Source organism: Canis lupus, chromosome 16 (genome assembly GCF_003254725.2).
Source record: "Canis lupus dingo isolate Sandy chromosome 16, ASM325472v2, whole genome shotgun sequence".
NCBI classification, from domain to species: Eukaryota; Metazoa; Chordata; class Mammalia; order Carnivora; family Canidae; genus Canis; species Canis lupus.
Window position 1 is genome coordinate 36,967,308 of NC_064258.1, and position 22,804 is coordinate 36,990,111.

The window sequence follows — 22,804 nt, forward strand, 5'->3', positions numbered from 1 at the left end:
GCTTTTTAACAATCTGAATAACTCAGCAAATCTGAAACAAAGAAGGTTCTAAAAAAGCAACTCATGGGTAGGACTGTGGGTAATGAAATTTGCTTTGAACAATATGATCACTGTGTGTGAATATTTCAGATGATGACCAGAACATACACACAAAAATCTTTGTTCTATTAGTTCTGTTCTAATCTTAGAACCAGATTAGACCCTGTGTTCTTGCCAGTGTGAAATTCTGCTTCCCATGGAAATAGCCACTCCTTCCCCAGGAGTGGGCAGACGACAGTACTCCAAACAGTTAGAGATGTCCTAGAGCAGAAGTGGTGAAGATGTGGCACATGCATGGCACACCTGCTGGCCTCCACTCCCCCTTCCTTTTCTATGACCAGCACTGTTGAATAAACACTGCCCCTTTCTGGGTAAGCCCAAATAAGGTCCTGGAATCTTCATATGGCATTCCTTTCTGTCTATGATACCTGAGGAGGGTCTCACTGTGTTCTACAGAACACAAGATTTTCAGGTCAGAGGTTTGACAGTGTCTTCTTTCACCTATACCACATAGTCCAACATCCTGCTGTCTGTGAAATGCAACAAGAAAACACACAACTCTCACAGACCAAGGGCACCTATAAATCCTCAATTATCACATGGTATTCTTGGTTTTAATAACTGTAGTAGATCAATCGCAAAAATAGCTGTTAGCTCCCTATATCCACACTCTCTGCAATGTGACTTTGCAGCTACTCATATCAAGAGATGAAGAAGTCATTTTGCTCCTTGAATCTGATCTGGTCTAGTAACTTGGTTTGGCCAATAGAGTGCAGGGGAAGGGACAGTGTGACAGTTGCTAACCTGAGCCTCAAAAGACCTTGAACTCTTCTACTCTGTCTCTAATTCCTCTGTCTTCACCATGATCCTGTGAGAACATATCCCATTGGCCTGCTGGAGATTGAGACAATGGAGCAGAGCAGAGTAAGCCCACTGCACCAAGCCAGGGCCCCAGATTTGGGAGAGAACCCAACCAAGTTCACCAAAACCACCTAAACTGCCACAGCTGGCCAAAGATGCATGCAAAAGTGAGCCTTGCTGGGCCACCCCACATCAGACCCAGAGTAGTGGGCAAAATGAAGTGTTTATTACATTATACAACCAAGATTGGGAGTGGCTTATGAACTAGTAATAGCTAACTGATAAAATAGCAAATCACAGTCCAATTTCCATCTCTCCCACAACACCTTCTTAATCACTTCAGCCAACAACATTTCTCATTTTCCAATGCACCACTAAGCATTTACTAAACCAATGGTTCCCATTTTTTGTTCCACAAAAATTATATGTACACCTTAGTCACATACCTTTAATATCTGTTAGTTGAGAAAATGAATCATCACAATCATCTAAATTTAGTAACTTTTAAATGAACATTTTTTTTCATAATTATATATTTTGCATACACTTAAAAAGAGTTGTACATATATGATGGAGACATTATTTATTCAGTCAAGGGACAATCGTTGTTACACTTAAAGATTCAAAACCCCCTTATGAAACTTCAGCACTATTCTGGAATCTGGACTACAAAGTTGGAAACCTCTGGTCCATGTTTTTTGTCATTTAATCATGCAATGTCTAAAGGTGTGACTTTAACACTCAGATATTCATGGTATTGTTCCTGTTTTGAGAGGAGGGGCTATGTCTCGTCCTTCCCTTGCCCTGCTTTGTGCCCCTTCTCCCAGCACTTAAAACCATGCTGTGCACACAACTGTAGCAGTGTGGGTAGGACTGGAGCCAACTACAAAGGCCTTATGTTATCTGTAAGGCTGTATCTTGTAGTCATTAGGAAAGCAGACTCTGAAGTCAAGGTACTTAAGTTCAAAGCCTGGCTCTGGCACTCATTAGCTCTGTGATCTTGAGCTAGTCAATTAAACCCTCTGGACCTCAGTTTCCTCATCTGTAAAATGGGCAGATTAATATACCTATTTTATAAGGTTGTTATGAGGGCTAAATATATTCTTATATATAAAACATTCAGATCACTGTGGAGCTTGCTAACTTCTGTTAACTTGCTAATATTAATTTATATATTAATATAACATAAATATTAATTTATAGTACTATTAATGAAGTCCTTCGAAAGAATACTTGGCACAGTGCTTATTCAATGTTAAATATTATTGTTACTAATGTTGTTATTGCTATCATTGTTACTATTATTACTAGATATTTCAAAGTCTCTGAACAGTTGATTTGTCAAAACAGGAGTTTGCTAGTATCATTGCTGAATATACGATTCATGATCTAAATAAGCGCGGCTCCTTGATTAAGCTAATTTTGAGGGTAATTTGGGATAATTTTGGCATTGGATTTCATGATGGCAGATAAGAGTTTTGAGGAAACAGCCTGTTCCCTTTCTGTTCAAAGGAATAGATGTGACCAGTCCTTCCTGAATGTCTTCCTGTTAATCATCCTTTTCTGATTCATGAAAATGCCTGAGTTCACCTTCTATACCATAAGCCCTTTCACATTCAGGAGAAAGAACAGTAAAATCTGGGATGCCTAACCCCTATTACTTTTACTCCACAAAATACACTCAGACTTTCCATTTATTTTTAAATGTCCTCTGTGTTGCCATTATGGGCTTATTCCCACTATGGGGAAGCTAATTGTGCCCCTAATCTGAATGATTACATCTAAAAATCTTTTTAGCATTTTCAAATACTTGTCAACTGTAACCAAGGACAAAGGCAAACCAAGGCAAAGTGTCACTTAGGTTGTACCCCTCTGAATCTCTTCACCCTTCTCAATGGGGCTAACCTTGTTCCTTTACCCATGGCTGTTGACTTACAAGGACCTGCTGCATTATCCCAAGAAGGAACATGGATCCCATAAGGGAAGAAGTTTTGCCTTTGAGAGTGCTCATCTGGATTATTTGTGACAAGAGTTTTCACATTTGGGATAGGTGTCTATACAGGCAGCTATGCAGAGGTATTACATTTGGGGGATGCTCAAAAGACTTTTTTGGCTTATTAAAAACAGGCTCTGCAAAAGGAAACCTTAAAACAGTTAAAAACTAAATGATTCTGGCAATGTCAATGTGTTAATTCTTACTATCACTTATTTTCCTATGTTTCCATGGCCATTTGAGTCTATTATTCTTCATCAGGTATTCCACAGTAATGAAAGAAGGGCCAGACTCTTCATTTATCCATTCCACAAATGTTTATTGAGCTCCTACTAGGGTCATTGAAGAAGATAGACAGTGGCTCTCTTCTCTCATGGGGTTGATATTTTACTGGACAAAATGGAATGCAAACAAATAAATAAGAAAAAAATAGACGATGCATATGCTGAGAATTTTTGTAAAGGGGATTTGACAAAGAATACCAGAGGGGTTACATCAAATTTGCTGGTCAGGAGGGATTTCCCAGAGGAGATAACATCTAAGCTGAGATCTTTTAAAAAGCAGCCAGCCATCAAAGGTTACAGGAAAAACATTCCAGGCAGAAAGGCCAGGCAGTACAAAGGCTCTACAACAGAGCAAGCATGGTGGTGTTTGTAAACCAGAAAGATGCCTGCTATGATGGAATATGGTGGGCAAAGGAGACTGAGGTTCAAGATAAGAGAGAGAAAGAGAGAGAGAAAGACAGATGTGAATTCGAGGCAGACTTTAAAAACCAGGGTAGGATGCTTGATTTTTATACTAAGTGTGTTAGGAAAGCATTAGGAGAGTTTACAGCAGGGAAGTGATATGACCTGGCTTCAGATTTGAAAAGAACAGTCTGCTGCCATGGGATAATGACCATGAAGCAGGAGTTAAGGCAGGCAGACCAGTTTGGGAGCTCCTGTGGAAGTTCTGACTAGACAATGTGGAGATTTAGGCCAGGACTGCTGGCCTGGATGGGAATAGGGGACTGGTGAGGGAAGAACAACTGTTGGGTTTGGAACTTGAACAGCAGGGTGGATGGAGATGCTGTTTTCAGAAATGGGGAAGACTGAAAGAAAACCAGGCTTTTTTGGCATTTGTGTGGGCCGAGGGGGTGGGAGTAGGAATCATCTGTGTGCTCTAAGTAGTTAATGCCAAGTAACCAAACACAGTCTTGTCATAAACGTGGGTGGCAGCTTCTTTCATTGACATTATATTTAGATATGTAAAGAAAACAATCACCTTTGCAACTGCCTTTTTGAACATGACCAAGACTTAAACTGCTTCTTAAATAAGTTAGTAAAACCAAACATTTGATTAGGTTTTCTTTTCTTTGTACATCTTTCTGTACGAGGCTCTAAATGAATGTTTTTTCATGATAGCAATGATGATAACTTACAGGTAAGCTGACCTTTATCTTCCAGACCACATCAGAATAACTGTGTAATTACTGGCTTAATGGTTGTCTCCATCACTAGAATGTACACTCCACAGAGTCAGGGGCCTTATCTGTCTTGTTCAGTGCTTGGCACATTATGGATGCTCAAGGTGTTAAGTAAACAAATGAATAAAAGCTTACAGTTTAGAGAACCTTTGGAAGGTTATTCCAGTGTTGACTGTTAAAAAAAAAAAAGTTTTCTTTCTTTCTTTCTTTTTTTTTTTAAGTAAGACAGGCCAGAGAATTCCATTTCCTGGAATATGAAATACACATCTATGAAATAGATTTATTCTTCCTGCTAAGCACATCTGAAATAAACATAAGGGGACTCTGATGGTAGAGAAAGGAAGGCAGAGAATTCTGCTAGGGACCTCAGGACCTAAAGAATACCACAGTGCTCTCTGGGTTTTCTTTTGGTCTCATATATCCTATGCTAGGAGCTGAAAAAGCCAGACAAGGGTTCTTCACCCAATGGTGCAGACAAGAGAAATCCCCAACAAAAGTCTGCTCTCTTTAGCCAAAGGACCAAAGAAAAGATAACCTCTGTACTTCAAACACCTCAGCCTCATCCCCATCCATGCTAATACAACTAAGTGGAGAGACTGGACTTCCATGCACACAGGCAATCATAAGGTAGAGGTAGTGGCAGAAAAAGCCAGGGAACCAATAATGAGGATCCCTATTGCAACATGGGGAGCCTGGCCCTTCATTCTCATCTGCATTTATGAGGTATCCAGCCCCCTATTTTCTGGGGTGGTATGAGGGGAAGCTTACTGGGGATCAGGACTTCCAAGATCTACCAGAAGTAATGAGGTCCCTTCTCCTTCAGTGTCAGTGAAGACCATAAGGGGAGTTAGAAATCCCACTCCCAACCAAAAGTATCAAGGATTCCCCCAGCACCACCTTCTCAAACATCAACAGAGGATGTGGGAAACCTGGACTTCCACCTACACCTCCCAGTAAAGAGGTTCCTGTTTCCCTACTGGAGTGAGTGGTATCAGCAAAACAAACAAACAAACAAACAAAAAACCGCTAAAGCAGACAGTTCAAATAAGATTTAGAGTCACATAACAAAATGCAAAAATGTTCATATTTTAATAGCAAATCATTCATCAACATGATCAACAGAAAATCATATAACCAGTAATATCCTAAAAAGAAGGAAAAGAGAGAATCAACAGATGCCAGCACTGAGGTGACAGAGATGTTAGAATTATTTGACAAAGATTTTATTGCAGCCATGATGAAAACATTTCAGGAAGAAATTAAGAACATAATTGAAGCAAATGGAAAAATGGGAAGCTTCTGCAAAGAAATAGGAAGTCTTGAGAAAGACATAGAAAATATCAAGAAGGACCAAATATAAATTTTAGAACTGAAAATATAAGAACTGAAATAAAAAAGCTCACCATCAGCACAGAGAGGGTAGAGGGATACAGGCAGAGAACTGAAGAGGCAACAATAAAAATCACTCTAAAAGAGAGAGAGAACATAAGCTAAAATTAAGTTAATGGAGTTTCAGGAACCTGTGGGCTGTAACAAAAGATCTAACATTCATGTCATTATTGTCCTGAAAGGAGAGGAGAAGAGGCAGAGTTGAAACTATACTTGAAGAAAATAATGGCAGAAAACCCTCCAAATTTGGCAGAAGATAGAAACCAACAGACTGAAGAACCTGAGTGAAACTCAAACACAATAAACCCAAATAAATGTTTGCAAGGGCACATCATGATTAAAGTTCCAAAAACTAAGTAGAAAAAACCCTGAAAGCATCAAGAGAGAAATGAGACTTCATCTATAAAAAAATAATTAGAATGACATCATACTTCTCATCAGAAACTACAGACCCAGATATGGCCCACCATTTTTTTTTTTAAGATTTTATTTATTTATTCATGAGAGACAGAGACAGAGAGAGAGAGAGAGAGGCAGAGGGAGAAGCAGACTCCTCACAGGGAGCCCAACGTGGGACTCCATCTGCAGACGTGGGATCATACCCTGAGCCAAAGGCAGATGCTCAACCCCTGAGCCACCCAGGCTTCCCTGGATCAATGTATTTCAAGCCATGAAAAAAAGAACTGCCAATCTAGAATCTTGTACCCAGCAAATATATCCTTGAGGAATGAAGGGGAAATGAATACATTATCAGATAAAAGAAAACTAATAGAACTTGTTGTCAGCAGCCTACCCTAAAAAAATGGCTAAAGGAAGTTCTCTAAACAGAAAAGACATAATAAAAGAAGAAACTTTGGGAACTTGGCTCAAAGATGAAATCTCATGGGAAATTGCAAAATACATTAAACTGAGTAAAAATGAAAATAGACATATCAGAACTTGGGGGATACAGTCAAAGCAACACTGGGAGGGAAATTGATAGCACTAAAATGAATATATCAGAAAAGAGGAAAAGTCTCAAATTAATGACCCCATCTTAAAAATCTAGAAAGAGAGGAGTAAAATGGACTCAAAGCAAGCAGAAAAATGAAATAATGAAGAGTGTAAATCAATGAAACTAAAATTTAAAAAAGAGAGAAAATCAATAAAGATGTGGGTGTTTTGAAAAGATCAATAAAATTGGCAAACCTCTAGCAAGTCTGACAATGAAGAAATAAGAGAAAATACAAATTACCAATATCAGGAATGAAGCAGGGGATATCACTATAGACCTTGCAAGTATCAAAAGGATAGTAAGGAAACACTACAAACAACTGTACACACATAAATTTAATAACTTAGAGGAAATGAACAGATTCCTAAAAAATCCCACGAACTACAATTAACCATTATAAAATATATAATTTGAATAGTCAGAACCATTAAGTAAATTTAATTTTTAAAAAGATTTTATTTATTTAATTGAGAGGGATTGAAAGGGAGAGAGGAGTGCAGGAGTGGGGGACAGGGGGCAGAGGGAGACAGGAAAGCTGACTGACTCTCTGCTGAGCAGGGAGCCTGAAGCAAGGCTCAATCCCAGGACCCTGAGATCAAGTCTTGAACCAAAGGCAGATGTTTAACTAATTGAGCCACCCAGATGCCCTAGTAAATTGCATTTTTAAAAAAAACTTCCAAAAAAGAAATTTCAAGGGTCTGAAAGCTTCACTTGGAAAAAATTTCAAATGTTTACAGAATTAACATCAATTATATACAATCTGTTCCAGAAAACAGATGAGGAATGAATACTCCCAATTCATCGTATGAAGTTAATATTATCCCGATACCAAGATCATACAGACAATACAATAAAAAAACCCTATAGACCAACATCCCTTATAATTAAAGATGCAGAATTCTTAACAAAATATCAAGAAATAAAATTCAATAGCATATAAGAACTATGCACTACGACCAAGTGGGATTTATTTCAAAGATGCAAGGCTGGTTCAATATTTGAAAATCAACCAATATGAAATATTGTATTAAAAGGCTAAAGAATAAAAATTACATTATGCTAATCAGTACAAAATAGTATTTTACACAATTCAATATCCATTTATGATTTTAAAAACTCAGAAAAATAACAATAAAAGAGAACTTTTCCAACCTGAATAAGGATTATCTACAAAGAGGTCATAGCTAACATACTTAATGGTGAAAGACTGAATATTTTCTTCCTTGGATAAGAAATAAGGCAAAGATTTCTGCTCACCACTCTAGCTCAACATAATGTTAAAAGAAATAAAAGTATTATTTTTTTCAAATAACATGATGGTCTTTGTAGAAAATCCTAAAGAATCTCCAAAACTTCCTAGAATAAATGAATTCTAAGGACACAGGATACAAAATAAACATACACACATTAATGTATTTCTATATACTAACAATGAATACACGGACACTGAAATTAGAAATACAGTACCATTTTTATTCTCTCAAGAAAAAATTAATGGAACATCTGGGTGGCTCAGCAGTTGAGCGCCTGCCTTCAGCTCAGGATGTGGTCCTGGAGTTCTGGGATCAAGTCCCATATCTGGCTCCTGCATAGATGTGTCCTTCTGCCTGTGTCTCTGCCTCTCTGTGTGTCTCTCATGAATAAATAAAAATAAAATATTTAAAAAAGAGAGAGAAAGAATTAAATGCTTAGTGTACATCTAATAAAACATATTTAAGGCTAATATTCTGACCAGGACACCATACTGGTAAAAAGAAATCAAAGATAAATAAATATAGAGATATACTATGTTTATGTTTTGGAAGTCTCAGCAAATTGATTTGTTCAAACTGATCAAAATCCTGGCAAGATTTTTTTGTACGTATATAAACAAAATTATTCCAGAATTTATATGAAAAGACAAAGGAACTAGAATAGCTAAAACGCTTTTGAAAATGAAAAAGTGAGAAGAAACAATCTACCAAATTTTAGGACCTATTATACAACTATAGTGATCAAGTCTGTGTGGTACTGGCAGAAAGACAGATATAAGATTAATGCAATGAATTAGATGTTATGGGCTGAACTGCATCCCTCCCAAATTTATATGTTAAAGTATTGTATTAGTCAGGTTTATTCAGAGAAACAGAAACAAGAAGCTGCAAATTTATGTATGTATGGATGGATGTTTTTATTTATTTATTTATGGAATTGGTTCACATGATTACAGAAGCTGAGAAATCCCACAATCTGCTGTCTGCAAGCTAGAGAATTAAAGCCAGTGCCAGGGATCCCGGGGTGGCGCAGTGGTTTGGCGCCTGCCTTTGGCCCAGGGTGCGATCCTGGAGACCCGGGATCGAATCCCGCGTCGGGCTCCTGGTGCATGGAGCCTGCTTCTCCCTCTGCCTATGTCTCTGCCTCTCTCTCTCTCTGTGTGACTATCATAAATAAATAAAAATTTTTTAAAATAAATAAATAAATAAATAAATAAATAAAGCCAGTGCCATAATTCAGTCTGAGTTCAAAGGCCTGTGTAGTATTTATATACATATAAATATTCTCTCTATAGAGACAGAAATTATAAGCAATTGACTCATGGGGTTATGAAGTTTGAGAAGCCTCAAGATCTTTATTCAGCAACTGGGATGCCCATGAGAGCTGAGGGTGTAGTCTTGAGTCTCAAGACCTAAGAACTAGGAAAGACAACCATGTAATTCTAGTCTGAATAATGCCGACAGACCCAAGAACTTGAATGTGCCAAAGAATTGATGTCCTGGTTTTAGGCAGTCAGGCAGGAAGAGTTCCCTTCTACTCACAGGAGGAAGTTCAGCCTTTTTGTTCTATTCAGACCTTCAACTGATTGGATGGACCCTGCTCATATCAGGGAGAGCAATCTGCTTTACTTAGTCTATCCATTCAAATATTAATCTCATCCCAAAAACCCTTGCAGGCACACCCAGAGTAAAGTTTGACCAGATGTCTGGGCCCAGTAGCCCAGTCACATTGACACATAAAATTAACCATCTGCAAGCCCTAACCCCAGTAGTTCAGAATGTGACTGTATTTGGTGACCTTTAAAGAGATAATTAAGTTAAAATGAGATCATTAAGGTGGGTCCTTCAATGTAACTAGCATCCTCATAAGAAAAGGAAATTTGGGCACAAACACATACAGAAGGAAGACCATGTAAAGGCACAAGGCACATGTCAAGTCAAGGAGAGAGGTCTCAGAAGAACTCAACCCTACTGACATCTTGGTCTCAGACTTTTTGCCTCCAGGACTGTAAAACAATCGATTTCTGTTGCGGTGCTCTCAAAGTCTGTGATATTTTGTTATAGTAGTCCAAGCAAACAAATACCATAGAGAATCCAGAAATAGACATGCATAATTAAGTCCAACTGATATCTGACACAGAGTGCAAAAGCAATTCACAAAAGTGCTAAAGCAACTGGATATCCACAGGTGAAATGTAAATCTCAGTGTCTGACACCTGGTGCAAAAATTAACTCAGATCATGGACTTACATGTAAGATGTAAAAGTATAAATCCTTTAGAAAAAAATAGGGAAAAAAACACTTTGGTTTCTAGGGCTAAGTAAGATAGACTTGACATCAAAACAATTCCTATAAACAAAAATTGATAAACTGGACTTTATCAAAATTAAAAACTTTCTTCTGTGAAAGGCCCTTATAAGAGGATATAAAGATAAGCTACAGACTGGGAGAAAATATTTGCAAGCCATATATCTGACAAAGGACTAGTGTCTAGACTGTATAAAATACTTTTAAAACTCATCATAAAAACAACAAATCTAATTTCCAAATTAGAAAATGGGCAGAAGACACAAATAGATATTTCACCATAGAGTATACAGATAGTTAATAACCACACGAAAAGATATTTAACGCATTAGCCAATAGGGAAATGCAAATTATAACCACAATAAGCTATCATTTCCTGTCTATCAGAATGATTAAAATAAAAAATAGTCACAACATCAAATCCTGGCAAGGCAGTGAAGAAACTGGATCACTCGGGTGTTACGGATGGGAGTGGAAGATGGTTCAGCTACTCTGGAAAACAGTCTGGCAGTTTCTTAAAAAGCTGACCATGAAAAAAAAAAAAAAAAAAAGCTGACCATGCAGTTACTATATATGACTCAGCAATTACACTCCCAAAGAAATAAAGATTTGTGTCCACATAAAAGTCTATAGATAGGTATTTTATAACTGCATTATTAATAAAAAACTGGAAACACAGATGTCCTTCAACAGGTGAATGGTTAAGCACACATTCACACTGTACTGTACTATGGAATTCTGTTCTATGGAATATGATGCAACAGTAAAAAGAATTGAAATATTGATACATACAACAATCTGAGTGAATCTATACAGAATAAGGCTGAGTGAAAAGTAACCAAAAGGTTACTGACTGTATGATTCCACTTATATTATTCTTTTTTAAAAAAATATTGTATTTATTTACTCATGAGAGACACAGAGAGAGAGAGAGAGAGAGAGAGAGGGAGGCAGAGACACAGGCAGAAGGAGAAGCAGGCTCCATGCAAGGAGCCTGACGTGGGACTTGATCCCAGGACTCCAGGATCATGCCTTGGGCCGAAGGCAGACACTCAACTGCTGAGCCACCCAGGCATCCTGTGATTCCACTTATATAATTCTTTTTTTTTTTTTTAATTTTTTTAAAAATTTATTTATGATAGTTATACAGAGAGAGAGAGAGAGAGGCAGAGACACAGGCAGAGGGAGAAGCAGGCTCCATGCACCGGGAGCCCGATGTGGGATTCGATCCCGGGTCTCCAGGATCACGCCCTGGACCAAAGGCAGGCGCTAAACCGCTGCGCCACCCAGGGATCCCCCACTTATATAATTCTTGAAGGAACAAAATTATAAAAGTGAAAAGCAGAGTTAGTGGTTACCAGGGATCAAACAGGTGATAAGGTGGGAGGAAAGTGAGGATAGCCATGAGGAAGCCTTATGATGATGGTTCTGCATCTTGACTGTGTCAATATCCAGGTTATGACACTGCACTACAGTTTGCAAGATGTTATCAATGCAGGAAACTGGGTAAGGAATATATGGGATTTCTCCATATTATTTATTAGAACTTCCCATGAATCTATAATTAGCCCCAAATAACTAGTTTAATTTTAAAAATGAGTTATACGTATATTTAAAATAGCAACATGCAGAATGAAGTATAGAATCTGAGGGCTAGAAGGGCCTTTGTTGGTTTTCATCTAATCCAAAATACACTGTATCAGACAAAATTCATTTTATCATTTTGGTTTAAATTAATAGTTTCATGTATAGGGGCACCTGGGTGATTCAGCTGAGCATCTGCCTTCAGCTCAGGTCGTGATCCCAGGGTCCTGGGATGGAGTCCTGCATCAGGCTCCCTGCAGAGAGCCTGCTTCTCCCTCTGCCTATGTCTCTGCCTCTCTCTGTCTCTCATGAATAAATAAATAAAATCTTTAAAAAATAGTTTCACTTATAAATATGTTAGGATATGTGATTACATGAAGAAACGTTTTAAAAAAGATTTATTTACTTATTTTAGAGGAGGGAGAGGGGCAGAGGGAGAAAGAGAGAAAGTCCTGAGCAGACTCCTCACTGAGTGAGGAGCTCAATGCAGGGCTCGATCTCATGACCCTGAGATCACTACCTAAGTCAAAACCAAGAGTTGGATGCTTAATCAAGTGAGCCACCCAGGCACCCCTGTACGAAGAGACTTTATTCAGACGATGTTTAGTCTAGGCTTAATTTATTAATGACTTGCAAAATATAATCGAGAACATCTTATCCTTAAAAGAATGGGTTAAAATAATCCTCTGTGAATATGAAGGTAGGGTCTGTGAGCTGAGGTCCAACTGCATTTAACAAAGAAGTATTCTGGCCCCTTCTTTCATGAAGTCTTCTTATATTTCATGAATAATTGACCTTGGAAAGAATCCTAGTTTATTTCTTTGCAAATGCAGACATATATCTTTCTAGTTAACTCAAGGACTGATACATGGTAGATCTTGAATTCATTTTTGTCGATTTGGTACTGACATTTCTTGCTTTACATACTATCCTTGTCTATTGCTTTTTCAAGTGCAGAAATTTGCAGTGGATCACTGAACTGGAGAGAGGAAGGACAAGAGGACACATCAAATAGGTATGGGTAACAAAATTCTTCAGTATCCAATCAAAAGAGTAAGAGACACTTTACAATGCCTTCCTATATTTCTTCGCCTATTGTTAAAAACATGAAGAAATCCACCTGGTGAATAATTACAGAGTTTTATTTTTAAAGGTCTTGGATTCTTAGATATTTTTCTTTAGCATAATGTGCTAGATTCTGCTAACAGGTACTGTCCTCCTCTGATGCAATGGATGGCTCTGATGGCAATGACTTAACCATATCACAGAAATGTTTTCTGTCCACATTTCTCCTGAATTTCTGTTGCCAGCAGAGGAAATCAGAGGCAACAGAATCAGAGTGCCAGAACTTGAAAAGGAAATTTAGAGGGCACATAATTACCCTCCTCTCTCCCCAGGTAGATCATTGACATGTAGAGCTCATAAGTACCTTAACAGTGACAGGATGCAAATCTCCACATTCCAAACTTTTGTTTCCTTCACTTACATTTCCCCACTCAACATGTGATGTCAAATCTCAGGAGCAGAAGGATTGTACTATATTTTCATCTTTTGCTTATATGAGAAATATTAGATCCTAAGTCCTTGGAGGGTAAAAATTTTGCTTTTTACACATTATATGATCTTGCTTGTTATGTGAAGTCATATAACATCCCCAATTTTTGAATTGATAATTTGAGCATTTGTCCCTTCTTTCATAAAGTGAATGTTGCTAATTTTTCTTAAGGCTGAGGACTTGCATGGCATTTGCATTGCTCAGAAGGGAGTGGTTACATGGAGAGAATTCTGTGTCAGGACTGCCAAGTCCTGTCAGACGAGCCCTGGCCTGTGCTCTTTGCAGGTTTGCTTTCTCACAGGCTGCTAATCCAGAGGCCATTTGATCTCTCTGGCATGGTCCTGGAAACTGAGGAGCAGCCCCACACTACAGCAGAAAGGCATTATTCTTCTTGCTGCCTACTTGTTCTAAACAGATTGATTTAGGGCCCAACCAACTTGCAGTGCTACTAGTAACAAGCAAAAAATAAAATAAATAAAATAAAATATACAATCAAACATACATCCACATTTTACAAATGCGCTAAGGAAATAATTTAATGATATGAATCAGATTTCTACTTCAGCATCCAAAGCCAACTGAGAACCTTTCAGTTATTTTGATATCTACTAGTGTAATTGCTAATTACCTAATTTTGACTCCTTTTAATTCCCTCAAAGCTATTGGGTCCTGCAACTTCTCTGAGAATCTAAAACTTATCATACTGGTGTGCAGAGCATGTGAGTTTGAAAGGAGGTCATCAATCACATGAAAATGAGCATGTGAATGGCTCCGGAGGCAAAATCTTGTACTGCTTTCTAGGTATCAGGAATGAAAGGATAAGAAATCTTAAGGTTGGGATGCCTGGGTGGCTCAGTCAGTTAAGCGGCTGCCTTCAGTTCAGGTCATGATCTGAACCCCACACTGGGATCCCTGCAGAGCCTGCTTCTCCCTCTGCCTCATACCACCCCCACCAGCTCTCATTAATAAATAATTTTTTTTTTTTTTTTAAGAAACCTTAAGGTTATTCATAGCAAGTAGTGTTTGATGTTGAAAGGCTGGCCATGTCCATGGCTATCAGAGGGCTGAGCCTCTTAACCCCATCTAACTGGGACAATTTACTCCCGCTAAATTGACAGATATGGGGTAACACAAATCTGAAATGATAATTTTGCTTATGACTGCCATATGGCAATCCTTCTTATGTAATGCAGCCAGGAGTCCCAGGGAAGAAATCCCTTAGCTAGAGAAAAGCGTTGCAATCAGGAGCAGCTCATTGCTTGGGGAGTGTGCTCCCCTATCACAAAACCCACAGTGCTGTTCTATCTCTGAACCCTGGTCAGTGACCCAACTAAGTGTACTTCCTCCCCTGGGAAGCACTTCAAGGAGGAAAAGACAAGTCAGCATCAATCATGCTGTTGTTACCTTATGAGCAAGCCAGGGTCAGTGGCCTTCCTTTTGTACATGAAAAGCAACTTGCCCCGTTTTCTAATCTCTAAATATATGTTTTTAAAAAGACAAGTGTCTGAAAAAGGGCTCCATCCAGGACCATAGTTCAGAGCCCTCAGGTTCGGATGACATGGTCCTACTTCACCCATTCATCTTCCAAGCTCCTGGATGACAGAAGAGCTGGTGTAACAGAGAAAGATGACATTAGCAGATGGCTGCCCAGACAGAATGTCCCATAGAAGCAAGACTGCCCTTTACCAAGGCTTCGCAGCCACTGAGATGCTTGGAACCTTGAGGCCTGGAACCCCGGATGGGAGCTGGTTTTACAGTTAGGTCCTTTGATGTGGTACCTAACTGTTTCTTTGAAATATTCATAGTGCATTCCATTTTTTAAAAGGAACACAGCAGAAGACATGGCAAGTCCATACCCATCCCTTCCTCCCAGAGGTAACATTAAGCTGGTGAATATTTCTGCAGCTCCTGTAGCTATTACTCCTTTGACTTCTGCACAGGACTAAACAAGTGAGAACAAAATCTGAGAATAAGTTGGTGCACACCTTGATCTTGGTTTCTATGACAACTCAGAAAGGAGAAAAATTAAGGAAAATTTATGCAAAAGAAGTCATTAATTTTGTTGTATATTTTTTATTGAAGTATAATTTATTAACTGTAGTAGACGTATCACAAGAATATAAGTGGGTCTTGATAAGTGCACATGTTGGTGTCACATTCAGTCAGTCACTATTTTTAAGTGCTCAGATTTCTAAGGTCATATAACAGGCTAATCTAATTATTTTCAGGTAAACTTGTAATATTTTTTTTTCTTTTAAAGGCCAGATCTGATCTTGGGAAAGCTAAATAGAGAAGGAATAACAACCTGCTTCTTCCCAGGCCAAAGTGTTTTATGAGTTGAAGCTAAGTCTGGACCCATTCTTCAGAAAGAAATGGATCTTGGGGTAAACCAAATTTCCCTTTGGTATCTTGAAGCAACTCATTAAAAAAAGACTCTAATTTTTAATTGAGCATCTAATAATCTTCATCGTTCCCATTTTCCCCCCACTATTCTATTAAGAAAAAAAGGAAAAAGCTTTGGCCTTTGAAAAAAAGGCCTGAAGAACTCTGAATGTTACAAATTTCATGAATGTTATTTTTGATGTACAATTTTTATTGAAGAAGGTACTGAATTTTAGATAGTACTTTCAAAATCCTAAAACATCAGACTTATTGGAGGTACTTACTAAAAATGTAGTCCCCACCCCACTCCATTTAAATTAGCTCTTGGAGAATCTGCATTGTACCAAATGGCTCTGAAGCTGGGACACACGGAAGACACCTAGAGAAACCCAAACTTAAGGGAACCCAGGCAACAGTCCCAATGAATAGCCATGGTTTGAATGCCTCAAACCATACAAAATTATTTTTTTCCTTTTTCATTCTATCAGTATCCTTCTGGTGGACAGGCTCTGAAATCCACAGAGATAAGCTTGCAAGCTTGCAATCCGGCAGCACAGCTGGATGGTTAACTATGGAGTCAGAGGTTTAAAGTTGGACTTTGCCATTTACTAGCTATGTCATTTGCCCTGTGACTTGGTTTTTCACCTGGTAAAATGAGAGTGACATTTTAAAATTTTGTTAATTTTTCTAAAGGTTATCAGAATTGGAGAGGGACAATGACAGTCCCTACCTCATCCTGGGGGGAGGATTAAACAAGGTATAGTAGCCTATTAATATAGGCTACAAATTTATTTGTAACCCCCAAATCAATACCTGTGGTACTTTCATGGTCATCCTCAGATATATGCAATGCTGAAGAATGTGTGTCGTGATGTGCACAGTCTCAGTTGAGATTGAATAAGATTCACACTTAGCCTTCTTGTTTCAGCTCTCAGACTGTAAATTAGTGTCATTCTGGAAGTCTACTTAGTGCCATGTTTTTGCATTTTTATGCTTTTTGTTAGTGATTCAGCTGTTTAAAATGGCCCCCAAGCATAGCCCTAAAATGCTGTGTAGTGTTTGTAAGCACAGAAGGCTCTGATGGCCTGTACAGGAAAAAATACGTGCGTTATTAGATAAGCTTCATTCAGGCACGAGTTACAGTGCTGTTGGCCATGAGTTCAATGTTAATGAGTCAACAAAATCAACTAAACAATGTGTCTTTAAACAGAAACACACATAAAACAAGTTATGTACTGATTGGATGATGCAAAATGCTGTGACTGGAGGGTTGCCGGAACCTACCCTTAAATCTCCTCTAGGAGCAATGGTTCAGTACTCATTGATTCAGTATTTACTGCAACTTTAGAGAACATAACTACCTCAAATAATGACAACTGGCTGCATACTAAGCCAAGCACTTAAAGTGATCCCAGGCACATAGTCAGTGCTATAGAAATACTTGTTAAAAAAAAAAAATACTTGTTAAATGAAGAAATTCCTGAGTTTTTGGAGTTCAGATGCCATCTTTAAAGAGGCTATATAAAAGGGATCTAGTAGGAAGTAGGACATTAGGTGTTTCCACGTCCTTCTAAGGAAAGTCAAGGATCCACGAAAAGGGAGGTTTTTTTTTTAAAACATTTTATTTATTTTTTTAAGTTTTTTTTTTTTTATTTATTTATGATAGTCACAGAGAGAGAGAGAGAGAGAGAGAGAGAGAGAGGCAGAGGCACAGGCAGAGGGAGAAGCAGGCTCCATGCACCGGGAGCCCGATGTGGGATTCGATCCCGGGTCTCCAGGATCGCGCCGCCCTGGGCCAAAGGCAGGCGCCAAACCGCTGCGCCATCCAGGGATCCCCGAAAAGGGAGTTATAATGGGCCACGGCAGATTTGGGAGGTGGAATTCCCTCTGATTTTAAGGCCTGTTATAAGCACTAGGGCTGCTTTAAGCAGCAATCAGAAATGCTGCTGGAAAGGCAGTGTGATTCAGAGGTCTGCTGATCATGAGAATCTGATGCTGAGCATCAGAACCACCAAGAGGGCTTTAGAAACATCTGCTAGGCAAATTTCCCCAGCTTCACCTCAGAAGTTCTAATTCAGAGTGTCTAGAGGTGGGTCTAGACATCTGTAGCCTTGAGCAGCTCCCCACCACCGTCCAGAAACAGCATTGGGAGCCATTTGGGTGAAAGAAAGAACTCCTTTGGAATAGGACAGGCTTGGTTCTAATCCAGCTACATAGCCTTGGGCAGGTGATTGAAATCAGTGAGCCTGAGTCTGAAGTAAAAATGATTACCCCAACCTTGAAGCATCATTGCTGAGAAAAACAAGACAACGTATGTAAATTTCGAGATCTGATGTCTGGGGGGTTGTAGATGTCCAGTGCATGGTAGGCTGGTCTTCTTCCTTGTTAGTACTTCCCCAACTGCTGTTCCCACGTCTCACTTTATATACGGACGTGACCCTCCCTCAGGAAGCACAGGGTTACTTTCCAGCAGGGTGGAGAATTTGTGGAACGCCTTCCCTCTGGCAGGGCTCACACATCTGGCTTAGAACAAATGGATATGAGGGCACCTGGGCAGGAACTGGGGACAGAGCCCAGTCTCATTTTCCTTGCAGTTTCTGCAACCCAGGGAAGCCTGCCACAGGCTGCATTGTTGGTTAGAATCTGAACCGGAAAGAAAGCACTCCTTCCTTGGGTCTGATGTCAGCCTTCCTTAGGAACTTGATCCGGAGCCCCAGGGGCTTTGCAGATGTAATTGTTGGATTGAGTAAATGCAGACAGGCCAGGTGGGTAGCGTGGGCGCCTGAGCACAGGTGGCCACCGGCCTCAGCTGCATCTGGCACCAGCTGAAGCAAGCTTCCCCAGAGTCATCTGCAGGCCCTCTGGGTCCCATCTGTTTGCCAGTGTCCACAATGCAGGTCCCTGAGGCCCTGAGCAACAGCTCTGTACCACAGGAAGAGCTGTCCTTAATAAGAAGACCTATGTAGCCTCCTTTACTTCCTCCCCTTCCACGCTTACCATCTTGTCCAAGCCTGTCTCCCCCAGTCCCCCACCACCTCCCGGGGCCAACTCCTACCCAATCTCCAAAGTTCAACATTTCTTCAGGTCACTCCCAGGCTTTGTCATTCATGTTTTTGCTGAATCTTGGCTAAGAGCTCTGCAAGTTTTCTACCTCCTCTCTAGTGGCAAAGCCATAACTGCCAATAAAAGTGATTTCCTTCTGACGCCTTGGCAGAGTGAGATGAAGCCCTATATGGTTTCCCTTACATTCCCCCTGACTGAGTTTTGTTCCAACCAGTGTCCAGGATTTGCTGAAGTTCAGTTCTGTCCAGTAGAAGGCAGGAATTACACGATCATTCATCAAACTGCTTCAAGTAGAGTGGAGTTTTCCTAAATTTTGAAGTATGTTCTATTGACTTCTTCCACCTGGAGTGAAGAATGAGGACAGCTTATCTAGGACAGTGGAGGGTTGAAAATCCACAAACACATACATTATATTACCTGACATTTCTTCAGGGCTAACTCTGTGTCAGGCCTGGTGTGAATGAACCAAATCATTTGATCATTTCAATGTCCAAGGAGTTAAGAACTATTAGAATTCGGTAATTTCTTGATTTTACTGATGAGGATAATGACACATAGAGAGATTAAGCATTCTGAACAAGAGCCCAAAGCTTAGAAGCCATAGCGTCAGGATTCAAAACAGAGCAGAATGTCCCCAGAATCCCCTTCACTAAGCAGGGCTCTAAAATAGCATTTTTCAACCCAAGAGATCACTGACTCTTAGGCTTCCTAGACACTCCAGGGACTGCTGGGGGCAAGAAGTACCAAATTTGGGGGCACCTAGTCTCCACCCCTCTCCTGAGCCCATCTGCCCTGGTGTCTGCTGCAATCACAATCCTTCTGCTTTTCTTTGTTATATAGAGTGGGCTTCCATGTAAGTCTTAGTTTGAAAGATGACCTGAGGCGAGCATGTAGCTCACCTGAGTTCCATTGGTCTGGGATTGTCTGGTTGGTGTTCATGACTCTAGCACTTAGCAGGAGATCTGGTATTTGGTGGCTGTCTAACAAATGTGTGTTGAATGAGCGAATGATGCTGCCCACCCTTGCCTTCCCTTCCTCCACAGCAACGAGGAAATGAGCGCAGGAAAGGGAAGAGAGTGACCGAGCAGCAGAATGCAGCAAGTATGGCCCTGGAAGTGACCCTTCATAACTCTGCCACTCATCCAGTGAACCCAGCAGGCCTCGAGGGCCTCACCTGTGAACTCTGGGTGTTGGACTAAAAACCTCAAGTTCTAGTATGAATATTTCATCTCTATGAGTCAACAGCAAGGAGGCCAGAAATGGGAGCTAGTTGAGCATCAGAGGTGTCAATCACATCTCTTATCTCTAACAAGGGAATCCTCCTTCTTCCAGCGAGTGCACAGGGTACATTGTCTGATGTTATCTCCGGGAGCTCCCCTGGGGAAAAAATTAATGGTAAACCTCCCAAGGAAAGAAACAGACATGTATAGACAGTTGTTTTTAAGTATGACTGGGTCCAGGATGCTACATGAGAATGTGACCATTAAGAAGGTTCTGTCTACAGAGACAATGTTGAAGAAAGAATTACACAGGCTGGAAAGTGATGAAGCACCTTCGGGATGTCACTCCATCAGAAGCAGTAACAAATGCAGAGGCACTGCCAGTCAAATCACATCCCCCAGATGTGTTGAATATATCAACACTGACCTGAGAGAGTGAGAAGTAGCCCTTGCCAGAGGCATGAATACAATTTTTAAAATCATTTCTTTTACAACAGATTTAAAATGGTATTCTTTCTGCTTTACTTTTAAGTGAGGCAGCTATATTTGTTTCCTGCAGTTGCTATAACAAATCGGCCCAAACTGGGTGGCTTTAAACAACAGGAATGCATTTTCTCAGAGCTCTGGATGCCAGAAGCCCCAAGTAAGTATCACTGAGCTGAAATCAAGGCACCAGCCGGGGTGTGCTCCCTCGGAAGGCTCTGGGACAGAGCAGGTAGGTTCTTGCCTCCTATAGCTTCTGGTGGCTACTGGTATTCCTTGCCTTATGGCCACAGCTCTCTCAACTCTGTCTTCTTGATTACATTATCTCATCTTGTGTCAGGTCTCCTTCTGCCTTCCTCTTATAAAGACACTTAGGATTCAATTATGAGTGCACCTGGATAATTCAGGATAATCTCAAGATCCTTAGTTTAACCACGTCTTTTGGTATATAGGGAAATGTTCGCCTGATATCTTTAGGGGATATTTTTCAGCCAACTATGGTCCCTGAAGGCCAAGAATGAATTGCTAGGTGCCAGGCCACTGCAAGACTCAAAAACTATCTAAAGGGTGAAAAAGAAGAGTAAAACCCCAAACACCATCACCCACCTGGAATCGCCCACCTATAAAGACAGAAATGGGTGCTGAAGAGGCCAGAGAGGGTCATAAGGATGCTGTTCATTCCCAACCTCCCCACCCCCATAGAGGAAGACAGAGAGCTTTTCCCTACTCCAACCACGGAGAGTGCTGCCAGGAACAGAGTGGAGCTCGGTAACAGAGTTTTAGCTTGACTGCAACCCCCTGGAGTGTGCAGCTGCACTGGCCTGAGCTGGAGAAGCCAAAGGATAGAGCAGAGGGACTGCACTAAATGTGAGTGCTTGCTCATGGGCCCCTTGGGCCTTGCAAAACCCATATGGCTTCCAGGAGGGACACTGGGATCCAAGAGAAGAACCCACACACAGAGGCCCCAAGTTGGGGGAGCAAGTATCATAAGGAGGTGGTCAGAGGAACAGCATTGCCCCTACCATTAGGTTCACAACTTGAAGGTGCCTCAAACAGAGAGAAGCAAAATTGGCCATCTGCCACGCCCTATGTATGACCCACTGTCTGATTACACCTGTGCCCCTCCAGAAAGACTTCTAGCCCATTCTCATACCTCCTTTGCCCCAGCTCCAGCCTCAGAGAAACCGGAGCAGTTTCACACTGCAGGAATAGGAGGGAAAATCCTCATGTTGGACCTGAAACCCAAAGCAGGCACAAAATTGGGGGAGAAAAGCTTTAGCTTCAGATGAAGTTTTCAGTTTTGATGTCTATGCTGAACTGGCCATTTTAATCATTGAAATGCTAAAATTTCAAAGTGAGACCCATTTAGGGAACTCAGAGGACTCTTTTTTACTAACAGGGACAAAGTCACTGGACCTGCCAGAGTTTTCCCCCAGCAATGGGGAATAAACCAGCCCACAGAATTACCAAATGGATTTGCACATACCAGGGAGAAAATACAGTGGTTTTCTGCACATGCCTCATTAAGTCTAACCCATTCGCTGTGATGTTTGAATTTCTTTTTATCCTTTGGTCTCTTTTTATTATTTAGGGCAAAGAGCTGGATCTTGCCCATGATTCTAAGCCTCAAGGGAAGGCCACAAAGGACATATGTACCCACCAGAGCTGCCCAGGTCTTTCTATTTTTAAAAATGAGCTGCACAAATCACCTTCACAATGTACATCCTAAGCCATGAATTGCAAGGATTGCTGGGTCAGTGGGGGAATGCCTGTGTTTCCACCGTTAGCTGCTATTAAGGCTGCAGCTCATTTGGCTTCCAAATGCCATCCTGTGGACCCAATCCAGTTTCCATATAGCATCTTTCTCCAGCCTGGGAACAAAGTTCCCTGTTTTATTCATTCTTCCGTGCTTGGGAATCCCTGTGCCTTTCATCACCCTTTGTAGCTACTACAAATGTGGTCATCTTTGCATTTATCTGCTCTAACCGTTAAGGCTGCTTAACATTAGGACCAGGATAAAGAAGGGCCAGGATGGAATAAAAGTGTTTAGGCCAGGCTTCCCTCTTCTGTTTCTCTTCTTTGTAGACCCAGGCAGGGAATTTAAAATTTGAATCAAGGTGATAAACAGAATCATGGTTTCTCATAATCTCTGGTGGACCTGAGAGCATCACCCTTCCCAGTGGCAGATGGTGTCATAAACACTGGCCAGAACCCAA

At 40.4% G+C, this 22,804-nt stretch overlaps 1 long non-coding RNA gene across 1 annotated transcript; it reads left to right on the forward strand.

Annotated features, from left to right (window-relative positions):
• Positions 1-11,462: 11,462 nt before the first annotated feature.
• Positions 11,463-22,116, forward strand: LOC112678593 (uncharacterized). Its single transcript, XR_003147705.3, has 3 exons — positions 11,463-11,807; positions 12,838-12,900; positions 19,929-22,116. It is a non-coding gene; the product is annotated as an uncharacterized LOC112678593 (long non-coding RNA).
• Positions 22,117-22,804: the final 688 nt, after the last annotated feature.